General features: G+C 37.5%; 1 long non-coding RNA gene across 1 annotated transcript; it reads right to left on the bottom strand.

Annotated features, from left to right (window-relative positions):
* Positions 1-3,541: 3,541 nt before the first annotated feature.
* Positions 3,542-9,463, bottom strand: LOC111222067. Its single transcript, XR_002665113.1, has 3 exons — positions 9,232-9,463; positions 5,861-5,989; positions 3,542-4,028 (listed from the first exon to the last, which is right to left on the bottom strand). It is a non-coding gene; the product is annotated as an uncharacterized LOC111222067 (long non-coding RNA).
* Between the last annotated feature and the right edge of the window lie 4 nt (positions 9,464-9,467).

The following is a 9,467-nucleotide window of genomic DNA, read 5'->3' on the forward strand; positions in this document are numbered from 1 at the left end:
AAAAAAAAAAGAAAAAAAAAAGGCAGTATTTTGGCCTTCCACACAACCGCACAGCTCTGTACAGTAAATGACTCAGTGAATTAATATTAATGTAACTTTTTGAAGTAAAAATAACATTAAATATATGTTTGATCCTATGATGCCAATTGAATGCCATTCAGAGATAAGTGTCAGAATATCCCTTTTGATCTCAAATTAGTGAATACTGAATTGCCTTTGGTATTCAGAAGAAGTTTAAACGCTCCAGACACCAACAGATACTGTATTTGTAACTGTCAAATCAATCATTTTGAGACTCTGGCAAGTTGATTATTTTTTAAAAGAGTTTTCTAAATTACTGAAAGAAAAGAAACTTCAAGGAAGACAGCAATAAAATACACACAATTGTTTAGGGGTTCCATTGAAGGAAAAGCACTACTGTCACTTTTGAGTGGTAGGTGGGCTTTCATCGGTGATAATGCCACTCTAACCCTTAAGCCAATCTGATCATATTAGATTAGGAGGCAGACATATTGTGGCCTAACTCTCATGGAATTGCTACGAGTTGTTTACAGACAAACTTCTGAATTTTGTTCTCCTTTCTTTGGTGCTTGTCCACACGTTCTTGTTTGGTTTCCTAAAAAACGAGCCAGATCTGTTGTGACTCAGTTTAGGAAGTAAGTTGGCTTTATAACTCATCTTAAGGGTCACCCAGCTTTCTGCCATGTGATGTATTTATCAGTATATTTGGATATAGATCTTAAAAATCAGTATTCTATTGATGCACTGCATTACATTCAAATATGATCCTTATTCTTGCATTTGTTAAATGTACTAAACTGTATGTTACGTTTAGTAAAACTGTATAAGTTTGGGTTGTGTATGCCACTCACCACACCCATTTTTCTTTTGATTAGTGAGTGTAAGTATTTGTTATGAATTTCATTACAAGGAGGCCGATGTATTTTGACACGTATGCAGTAACTGCCTTCTTTGTGTGTTTTTCAGCTGTGGAAATTTTTATCCCGGAAGGAGAATACATGTCGATTTTTTTGACTGCCCTGCTCATCAGGGTTTTTACAGTACCTCAGATGCAGGAAAAGAAAAAAAACATTATTTAACAGCCCTGTGCATTTCCATGTCAAGTGTGACTCCTGCACACTTTATTCTAATGTTGTAAGGAGACTAAAGAGGATGTGATTGCTTGTTGAGGTTTTATTAGAAATGAGGGTGTAGACTTTGCTAAGTTTTTCAGCTTGAGTTTGATGATGAGATGAAGTAGTATTTTATAGCAAATTGTTAGGGATTAATATGATAAAATGTATGTGGAAAAGTATGATTGAAATATCAGATCCTTTCTTAATGTGCAAACAGGGTTTTTAAGATATTTTTTCAGTGACAAAGCCAAGCCCAAATCAAAAGCTTGCTGAGCTTGATCTCTTCTTTTCATCACGTCTAAATATCCCAAACTGTGAATGACATTGAATGTTTGTGTTAGGATTTTCACTTGGTCAGATTGTTTTTTTTTAATGCTGTGATTAAAATAAAAGAATTACTTCCACTGTACTGCAATGAAATGAATGTGTTTAGAAAAAAACATGGCTAAAACTTGAGTGAGAGATGCTGTTGTAATAAAGAGTTTCTATGTTTGTAAAACATTTTCGATGCATTCTCATAATTTAATCAATGGTGTGTGGCTGCTGTCACAAATAGAGTTACCATCTGCCTTTTTCTGTATTTTTGGACTCTGGGAGTCAGTGTGTGTGGCACAATCTCCCTGCTTTGCTTTGATATCCTATTGCAAAAAGAGAAGGTAGGAGGATACAGTTCAAACACTTTGACCTTAAGGTAACATTTAAACCTCAAAGGCCAGAGCCAGTGGTATGACCTTTTTAAGAAAGAAAAGATAACTGTCAGATAGATAGATAGATAGATAGATAGATAGATAGATAGATAGATAGATAGATAGATAGATAGATAGATAGATAGATAGATAGACAGATAGATAGATAGGGAAATAATGTTAAACTGTACTCAATCACATCCATCCTGCTACTGTTTAATGCTGTTTCAGTTGGAAGATGCTGGTGTGTGACAGGCCTCACACCTCAACGATGGACCTCAGTCAAACCGCCCCCAGCTTCACCAGACTCTGCCATCCCCATGGCAATTATTACCTAGTGACATTTCTCAGAGCTGTAGTGGGCGGTAGGAGGAGCTTGCTCTATTGGGAATCCAACAAGACACCCTTATCTGTGACTTCTTAAAATATATTTCTAGACTAAACTAGAGCTGACACATGTTTTTGTTATTCTCTCACAATCTGGGGACTGTTTGTGTGAGTATTTCATACTGTAAACTGAAATAACCCTTCCTATTCTGTTGTTTAGAATTACCTTTGATTATTTCCATGTAATCTTGGATTGCCTTATCTTTTTACTTAGAAATTAAATCATTACTGTTATATTCTGATACAGATTTACCTTATCATGATCCAAAATCAAAATGAATTGTTATTTCACGTACTGTGTGAAATGTTTCCATACATACAATTTGTTTGTAAAAATAATTAAGACTTTTATCCTTGCATTTACATTACAAGCAAATTCAAACCTAACCTGTACGGTTACCTGAATGTCTGTTTGGACCAAAGCAATACAAAGCAAACAGCTTTGTATTGCTTGTACAGCAACTAGAAAACATTGCTGTTAACAAAAGAACAACGCAAGCTGTAAACAAAGTATTTTAAAGGATTTTCGAAAGCCAGCGATAAGGTGTAGGACAGGTAGAGTAAGACTATATGACATGATAGCTGGATTAGTGCAAAGAAAAGAGTGTTAAGCATCACAGTATGAACTGAGAGCCTTCAGTTGAATGAAGGGCATTTAGCTGGAGCACAATTATAAACCATGGCCTGGAGAATGTGGGGGATGCACAAGGAGCCAAAACAGGAAGTGAAAATTGGAAGTGAGATGAAAATGCTGAAGAAAAGGAAACAAGTATGTAGATTATTATGGAACAAAGCCTGGAACATTAAAAATACCTAAATGGATCCCGTACTAGCTTAAAGCTGAAGTAGTTAATATTTTTCCGTTGGGGGCAGTGCAATTAGCTGAACACTCACACACTGCCATTATATAAGGTTGTTATGGCAAACATCTTAGCAAGCATTTACCTATTCATGCATGTGGCAGACACCAAGCAACATTATCATTCATCTGGAGTAGCTTTCTGGCTACCTGACAAATTTAAGTCCAATAGTTGCTCTCCTCTCCTTGCTCTTGTTTGGTCTCTGCTAATTCCAGAGGAAAATATCTGTCTCTTTAGCTGCTAAATGGTGCACTATGTTCATCAGCTAGGCACTTACTTTGCCTGGCTGCCGTTTGGTGTTGGGCAGATTGTGTACATTGGCTTCATCTGAGCTTTTCTTTGAAACTAGCTGCTGCTGCATCTGGAAACAACACTATGACAGTGCGGGGTGTAAAACCAAAACCATGAGCTGAAAGATGCTAAAATGCTTGGTTTGTTACTACGAGTGACGCCTTTTACACAACACTTTTTCATTTGATCCATTTTTATTGTAAAAATGTTTAAGCTTTAAAAACCATGTTCCTATTACACATTATTCTCTACACCAGTAGTAGAGAACTGTATTATAGGCCCTGTGCCACTATCAAGAGGGCAAATTTATAATCATAAGCACTCTCGATTGATCTGTATTGATCTCGATGATGTTAGCCATATGGAATACAGTAGCCATGGTAAAAGTTTGGCTTCAAATAAGCATTTTTGGGAGATTAGGAACAGTAGTCCTCAATGTATTCTGCTGCCCACTGTGTAGACCAGCTGCTCACTCAAAATCTTATTTCAGTTGTAATTGTCATTGACCTTGTTTTCAAAGGGCAGAACTGTCACTGAACAAAGCCAAAAAGTTGACTCCAGATGGAGGTTGTTGCTTTACATCACATGTTTCCTGCTGCTGGTCATCAAGATGAAGTGGAGACAGATGGACAAGAGGATTGAAGCCGGATTCTGTGGCAGAAACTGACCTAGACAATGGGGTAGACAGGGAGAACAAGAAAACAATGGTAACAAAGCTAACAGAGAGAAATGATAAAGCAGAGAAACACAGTCGAGTTCACATGGATAAGCACCCAAGTCAAATTTTGAGAAGCACATAAATGGAGGCACAAAACAGTAATGCATCTATATGTCCAGATCCTACTGATGATCCAGTCAATCACCTCGCTCAAACTGGAACCTCGTATGGTACTAGTGAACTGAAGTCTTATCTGTTGGTTTTAATAAGGGTCAATGGTTTTTATTCATGAGTGACACACATGGTTGAATGAAATGTTGGACTTCAGTCCCGAAAGCCCCGAGTCAGCAAACACTGCAATGTGTTCCCAATTTTACTTGATGTTTCTGGCAGTCTTTCAGTTTGCTTTTGAAATTACCATGTCTGGTCGTTCTTTTAACTGAATACACAAACTATAGTGTTTGAGGCAATTTACGGCTAATTTACTCCTTAAAAGCTGGTGTGTATTGTGTTGAAAGTGGGGTGTGGCCAGTGGTACTGTTATTTGATTCTTTGAACTTTGAGATAGTTTTACTTTAGCATTTCCAATTTCTTATACACTCTACCTCGACCACATTTCAGGGGGAAATATTGTACTTTTCACTTCACTACATTTATTTAACAGTTGCAGTTACTACTTACTTTGCAGGTTAAGATTTTAAGCATATTAAATATTATTTATCACTATGTATTAAATAAAACAAATAATTAGCTACTTAGGTCCACCTTAGCAACAACATTAGAATGAAGCTTACATGTTAATAAATCAGTATAAATAATCCAACAATATATAATGTATGACAATATACTATAACACTGACTGGGCCATTCAGTGATTTTTACTTGCAATGGAGCACTTTCATATTGTGGCTACTTAAATTTCCCATTGCACCCAGAAACCAACCAGTGCATTAGAGCTAATGGTAAGTTAATTAATCAATGTGTTGATTGGAAAAAGAGTAAATTGGCAGCAAGACGATTTTCTTTTGTGATCAGATAAAACAAGACATTCGGAGTACGTTAAGGAATAATGAAATTTTATTCTATTTTCTGACATTTAATGCACTAAACAATCAATTGGTTTTTAAAGAAAATAATTGTCAGAAGTGATGAAAATGAAAATATAATTTAATTCCCCATAATAAGCATACCTGATGGTCGTTTACTGCCCCTATACAACACAACTACTGTCTCCCATGTACAACAAAACCACTTCAAAGTACAGTTCCTGGGCACGAGACCTGATCAAATCTTATCTAACTTTGACATGGACAAAAAGGAGCTCATCTCCTTCTCTACTCCCTGCCTGGGTGATTTGAGGACATTTCTCGACCTCTACTCACCCTCACAGCAGGCGGCGCCTTTAAAACTAAAACTTCGCCTTTCTTTTGAGGAAACTGCTTTTACGTCAAAACAAAACCCCACCTAGCCGAGCAAAGGTAAAAATTACCCCCCGGTTACTATTTACTAGCTTAAATTAGGCTGTTTTGGTATATTCTGCTAGCTAAGGTAAATACTTAAACGTCTGACGTTGGTCATAAGCTGATAAATTGACGTTACAGGCATCAAACTGCTGTTAGTTCGTCTCACAGTGAACTGCTAACTAGTTGGTTTAACTTAAGCTAACGAGAGGCGTACGTAAAACTTAGCTATGTGAAAAACACGTTTTTTTTTTGTTTTTTTTAGCAAACTACCCGATAGTTTCCAGTCTTACAGTAACTTTAATCAGGCTCCACGGTGCTCGGTGTAGCCGTAGCTGATAGCTTTTCTGCTTCTTAGCTATCTTCTGCCAGTTTAACTTACTGTGCTGTGTTGCTGTGTGTTTTCAGCAGGACATTCCCCGTCTTCACTCGCCACAGTGAGTTTCTGCTCGACGCTGGTCCTCAACAATGTCAGGTGGTAAGTCAGCAAGCAGTGACACAATGCAAACATCTGTCAAGACTACAGTCAGTCATACAATACACTTTTACTGTTACATAAAACATTATCCAATATGAATCAAAAGTATTCACTCCCCTCTATGTTTCTTTGAGGTTATCTTCTTATATTCAGTCTCGGCAATAACAGGACTACTTCATCCCCATACAATTCTCATATATACTGGCAATTTTTCTCATTTGTGTTAGAAGTACATGCTGTATATGTGCAAGGGTGTCTGTGTCGATCCTCAGCTATTCATGTAAAAGCCTGACCCACTGAATTCACAGAGACATATTCTTTTAAAACAGACCACAAAAATGTCAGGACAGTCCTGTACAGGGTGTACCTGCAAAGCTGTGAGCGGGGACTGCAAAGTTTCAAGAAAAACATTTCATGATAAGATGTGTTAAAGAATATTGTCTGCACCGAACACCGAGTCATGTCACCTGCACAGTTTTATTTTCAGACACTAACTAACCCTGATAGAAAACCACTAAAAACTATTTTATCATTATTATATTTTAATAAATGTCACATTTTTGTGATTTATCTTATTTTGAACTTGGTCATTGTAATCTGTAGCACACTGCCAGCATGCAGTCATCTCAGGTTGTCCTGTGGGATAGTGTAAAAGAAATTGTGTTTTGTGGCTTATACGTGGTTGTGTGCTGAACTTTAAACCCCCATCAGAATGTGGCTAAACAGAAATCAGCAACCCACCTGATATTGCAATCTGGCCTGGAAAATTCTGGACGTTTGACTCTAAATGCCACTGCTTACCTCAAGCTTGAATGCATAAGTCAGGGGGTTTAGTTGTTGGACACTTTATTGTCTTTAGTGGCCTTGCAACAACTAATGTGATTTCTACATCCTCTGACACAGACTTTATAAGAAGAAGTGAGTATGAGAAGGAGTACTTACAGTTACATGGTCACTATGACATGGCTGAGGTGGCAGCCTAATGGTAACTGTTTCATGACTTCCCCCTACTAATGTCTTAAGTTAAGAGTTGTTTTAGTGACTGCCCTTTGTTTACAACAAAACCCTAACTCTTACAGTACAATACCTCATTAAAAATCCCCTTACTCAAAAAGCAAGCTTACATAAAAACAAACAAATAAACATATATCGTTAATTGTCTAGTCCTGGTGATTAGCAGAAGCAGTGCTATTATTAGGAAAAAGCAATGCAAACTGTGCTTTGTAAGAAGCTACAATAATCCTAGGTTTGTTTTTCTTATGCATAAACTAGCAAACTAGTCTTTGCATGCAAGGTGTAGGTAATCTAATTAGAGAAAATTATGTTTTGTTCAGTTGGCTTTGATGCCGTTTTACATTTTACATTACATATAAAAAGGCTAGGTTTTTCTTTTTTTGAGTGTATGGCCTCTGCAAACAAAATGCTGAATTCCATGAACTTTGCTCTGAAGGAGTGAAAAAAAAATCCCCAAGCAGCCAGTGATATGCACAGTGGTCTCATTTTTAGCAAGAGGGTGTGCAGACAGAAAGCGTGACTAAGCAGCAGAGGCAAAGAGAAAACCAAAGAAGGAATAGCAAGAGCTATCAGGGTAACATAATTTCCTTCTGTTTCCAGGTAAGGGGCCTTGAGCATGTGAGTGATCTGGTTTTTAGCAAAATGTGACATATTTGTAGGGGTAGTTAAGATTTTTCTTTCAGACAAAAGTAGGCCTCTGTTTTTTAGCCTTTGCTGCTGTTACTGCACCAGATGGTGAGCGTCAGCTCTCTCAAAAACTGGGTCAGATTCAGAAAAAGCTGGAGACACCCTAAAACAAGATTTTTTTTTTAATTTGGCAAAGATAAACCTTGACTTCTTCCACTTTTTTCTGCTGCACACCAGATTTATGTTTGAAAGACGTTACTGACAAGCTCATTTAACAGATGGCTTGATTTTTTTTAATTTGATTGTTGTGTTTACAGGTCTGTTAACATAGTTTGAATAGGTTTGTGATTGAAATGCAGTCTTAAGTAGTTTTTAACCAAATTTCACAGTAATCCTAACAAAGAGTGGCTTCTAGTTTGTGTTTTAGATGATCAGTTTAGAGATCAGTGTAATATATAATAGAGTGTGGTGACTGTTGAATGCCAAGTGTAAAAGTGGTCACACTTCATGACATTATCAGCATTCAAAGCATACCAATTCCCCTGTAATGCAGTGTTTTTGTTTCCTAGCGAATAAGTTGCTAAAAGTCCTAAAGTTGCTGGACCAGCAATCTTGTGCTCGGAGGAGACAAACATGTTATGTTGTCTAACTGCATACATTTTTTATACCACTAGATGGGGATCTTTACTCGTATTTTTACCCCTTGTGCTCTACCCCTGTTCAGTGATAGAATCCAGATGGTCCAAAATGCTCTTTAAGACCAATATTAGATATTTCCCAGGCTATCTTAATATACAGTAGATGTGGTGCAGTTTGTAGATATATGTATATTGATCTGTGACATGAACTGAGTCATTTTGTATTTTATGTATGCCTAGGGAGTCTAAAAAAAACATATTTTGAAAAGCCAAATTGGAGCTATCATGAACACTGGCAGTAAAATGTATTAGTGTAGTTTTGTATTGTCTCAGATATATATAAATATATGTGATAAACAACAACTTTAAACTTGTAGTTTTGAAAAAGAGTTTGAAGGTTTTATTTTACAGTTTAGTGATGAGTGTGTTTAACAATATGTTTCAGTGACACAAAATGTAATTAAAAAAAAAAAAGTGTCAGTAAAAAAAACAACTATAGCTTGTTTTGTTTTGCTTGATCAGTCTCCTGACTTTAGGAGGTTTGTGTGGTTACTACACTTTCAATAAAAGTGTATATTGATAATGATAAATGCTAAACTACAAGAACCACATGAGAATGAGGGAAAGCTGTGCATGTACTGTACTTTTCAGGGGTTGGTTTACTGGCTCTTGTTGGGCATTGGTTTTGTCACTATTTATAATACTTCATGTCAGGTGGGCCTGTGCTATGTGTGTGTGCCGTAGCCTGAGCTCTCTGTCTCCCCTCAGAATTTTCCAGCAAAGAAGATTGGGAGTTCACTAGTCAGCTTACACACTAAGCTGGTGTCTCTGCTTATCCACACTGACCGTTCTGTATTCTTTGCCTTTTTTCGTCACTTGCCGTTCATCTGGATCCACCGTGTTTTTTTTTCTTGGCTGAATACACATTCTCATGACATCGAGTGTATCTAATTCCTATTTTTAGATGAGTGGAAAAAACTTTTGTCCTTCGCTCACCTTGGCGCTCAGCTGGCGGGGTGTAGTCGGTCTCCAGGCTTGCTCGCTGTCATGCTAGCTACACACTTTGATCTGCAATGCCCTCCTCTGTGGCTATTTTCCCCTGCATTGGCTACAGGAAGCTCATTCCCTGGTTGCTAGGGCAACCAAGGAGGATGGCCCCTAGCAGGAGCGGGGGAAGCCTTGGGCTGCCTTTCAGCTCGTCGCTTTGCAGCATGCCTGCTGACCTGCTGCTG

This window comes from Seriola dumerili, unplaced genomic scaffold (assembly GCF_002260705.1).
Source record: "Seriola dumerili isolate Sdu_G_001 unplaced genomic scaffold, Sdu_1.0 BDQW01000089.1, whole genome shotgun sequence".
NCBI classification, from domain to species: domain Eukaryota; kingdom Metazoa; phylum Chordata; class Actinopteri; order Carangiformes; family Carangidae; genus Seriola; species Seriola dumerili.